Genomic DNA, 3,346 nt, shown 5'->3' on the forward strand with positions numbered 1-3,346 from the left:
CAAAATATATTATAAATATATTTTAATTGGAGCATTTTCAGAAACAGCCAGTTGTTTTAGACAAAGCTAATACTTTTAGATTTAAATAATTCAGAGAACATATTTAACTTGTGACACCGTGCTTTAAACCTTTAAAAAAATGTCACAGGAATCATTAAATAAGGAACCTTCTGGAAGCGAAAGTAGAGAGGAATCACTAAGACTGCAGCTTGAGTGAGATGGGACTGTCCCTGTCATGATCTGTGACTCCGTGTTTGTGTTTTACTTTATTATTATTCTGTGGTTTTGGTTACCTGGGGTGTTTGTACTCTTCTGTTTCATGGTTCATGTTCCTATGTTCTGTGTCCCCCAGTCTGTGTTAAGGTTGTGGGTTATGTCATTACGTGTATGTTACTGTTTTACTTTGAAGATCCGTGTCTGATCTCAGTATGTTCTGTTTTCTTTTCCCCTGTCTCGTCAGGTCAGATTACTCCCAGCTGTGCCCTCATTCCCTCGTTATCCTTCTGTGTATTCAAACCTCGTGTCTGCCTCTGTTAAGTGCTGGTTCGTCTGTGTTGTTCCCCTCGGTCTCCCTGCGTCTCGCCGTGTATGTCCTCGTACCTCCCTGCATCTTGGTTTCTGGTTAGTTCTGTTAGTTTTTTTCTATTTGATTAATTTTATTATTAATTATTATTTATTATAATTATTTATTTATTAATTTCTGTTTGTATCCACCTTTTCACCTGCACCAGAGCTGCCCTCCAACACCACACGGCTCGCCTCGGCAGCCGTGACGGTCTCAGCTTCACAAAGACGTAGGACTTAAAATTGAGCACAACTGTGGAATAACTGCAGATCTCAGGGAAGAGCTCGAAAATAGTAAGAAAGACAACACAGAACTCATGAAAACTATGGAAAATAATCAGCGCCTACTTAAAGTAGGTTCGGATCTTGCCACAGCGGCCATTGTTGTTCCTGCAGCTTGCTTTTCGGACGAGGTAAATGATCCCACAGAGCGGGGATCACTCCTCAACAATTGTGGATTGTGGTAATTGTAGATGTGGGCCAGTTACCCTTTAAAAACAGAAATGTTTTCGGACCACAGTCCACCTTCATCCTGGTGTTGAAGGAAAAGTTTTTCCTTTCCGTTGTTGCCAGAGTGCTTGCTCACAGGGGATCATTTGACTGTTGGGGTTAAATTTTTGGATTTCATGTAATTGGCTTGAACTGAAAAACCTAAAAATTCAGGTGAGGGTTTTACATAGTGGAGAGCAATATGAGCATCTAATCACATTCTCTGCCACACCAACCAAGACCTTAAATAGAGGAGCACGTTTAACAGTTTAATCAGAAAGTGCCAGTTGTTTTAGACAAAGCTAACCTTTGCATTTAAATCATTCAGAGATTTAACTTTTTGACACTTTTGAGCTTTAAACCTTTAAAGAAATGTCACAGGGAAGCGGAGATCAGGCAGACCCACTGCAGCGTACGACAGATGAACTCAGGCATGAAATCGCACAACTCAGTCAAAACTACATAGAACTCAGTCAAAACGACATAGAACTCAGTCGAGAAAACAGACAATTGAGCAAAGAGATGGAAGAACTCAAACTGTGGGACGTGTACAGCAGACAACAGAAAGAGAATCCTTTGGTTCGTGGTGTCTAAACCTACTTGAAGAAGGTTTAACTGTTGTCGCATTTGTCTTTGCTCTTCCTGCAGCTGCTTTCTGGGTCGCCTCTAAGATTTTCGGTTGAAGCGAATGTCCCGCTCTGTGAGGTCATGGAGCGGGGATCGCTTGCGTGTGTTTGCATGCACACGTCCCATCGACAATTGTGGATTGTTTATGTTTATGGAGATATTTACGCTGTGTCACATGAAAATATTCCTTTGCAGCATTTGATTGGAAATAATTACTTTGATTCCATCACATCTTAAATGAATAGTGTTTAATGTCATTACTGTTTTTAAAGGGTAACTGGTCCACATCCACAATTACAGCTCTGATGATCTACATGATGTTTTCCAGCCACAGTCCACCTTCATCCTGGCGTTGTTCCCGCTGGTGCAGGGTCCGCTCCTCAGCAAAGGTTTCTCCGTTTGGTTCTGTCCAAGGCGTCCTCAGGTCATCAGTCAGACCCACTGCAGCGTACGTGGTGTTATTAGACAAACCGCAGACCTCGTTGAATTTAACACACAACTCGGTCATGAAAACACACCAGTCTGTCAGGGTCCTGAGTCGGAGCGACCCAGAGTCCCCGAGCAGTTATGAACTATATTGTGTTATGTATATGTATTTGTTATTCTATGCTTCTGTTCGGTGTTCCCCTTATTGTGTGTGTAGGCAGGGTGTCTGTATGTGTGCGTATATGTGTGTGGCTGTCAAGCACCTGCAGGCTTAATGGGTGTGGTCCTGCTAGAGGATTGGCCACGCATGAAGCCCCACACACACCTGCTGCTGATCAGGCTCGTCGGGGGAGCTATTTAAGAAACCGATTGAGCTCCCACCAACGCGGGATCATTGTAATTGAGGTTGCTAACGACTGCCTCTGTTTTCCCAGGAGGATTGCCGGACGAGAGGGCAGCAGGCATAGAGTACACGGGCACGAGGGAGCGGACACACGGAGCACAAACACTAGGAGAAGACACGGAGTGGAAGTTGGGAACACACGGGAATGTATTGTTGTGTATCAGTTTCGTCACTCTAAATAAACGCACTGTTTGCACACAGAGCTCCGCACCTGGGTTCTCATTCCCCTTCATCCCCACGGTCTGCCGGCCAGACCGTGACAAAGTCAGGCATGAAAACACACAATTCAGGCAAGAGAACGCAGGACTCAGACAAACTGGAAAATCTTCGGCACCCAATGGTGCATGTACAATCTACAACAGAAACAGAATCCCTTGGTTCGTGGTGTCGAAACCTACTTGAAGAAGGTTTAACTGTTGTCGCATATGTCATTGTTCTTCCTCCAGCTGCTTTCTGGGTCGCCTCTGAGATTTTCAGCTGAAGCAAATGTCCCACTCTGTGGGGTCATGATTATCATCATGACGCTCGGTGGGGTCATGATAAGCTTTTTATGCAATTTTGTCCCATTTAAATGAAGGGGAAATTTTAAAAGTTCTGCAAAAACTTGCTGGTTTTTGAAACTTAACTACTTCCTCATACTTTCACGTAAAAACTCCAAACTTTAAAATGTTCTCAAATTATTGGGCTATTCATGTATGATTCAGCTTTTTCATATCTTTTACCATTTTCATGTAATGTTGTTGAACAACAAATAGTTTTGAGGGAACTTAACCATGTTCACTTTTTTTCAGCTGTCCATTTTGCTTTTCCAATATTTCCACTTAAGTTATCACTATT

At 42.9% G+C, this 3,346-nt stretch overlaps 1 long non-coding RNA gene across 1 annotated transcript; it reads left to right on the forward strand.

Moving 5' to 3' along the window:
* The first annotated feature begins 2,008 nt into the window (after nt 1-2,008).
* Nucleotides 2,009-2,913, forward strand: LOC146513429 (uncharacterized). The gene is made up of 2 exons (XR_014874937.1): nt 2,009-2,128; nt 2,541-2,913. It is a non-coding gene; the product is annotated as an uncharacterized LOC146513429 (long non-coding RNA).
* Nucleotides 2,914-3,346: the final 433 nt, after the last annotated feature.

This window comes from Neolamprologus multifasciatus, chromosome 7, assembly GCF_963576455.1.
Source record: "Neolamprologus multifasciatus chromosome 7, fNeoMul1.2, whole genome shotgun sequence".
Classification (NCBI taxonomy): Eukaryota; Metazoa; Chordata; class Actinopteri; order Cichliformes; family Cichlidae; genus Neolamprologus; species Neolamprologus multifasciatus.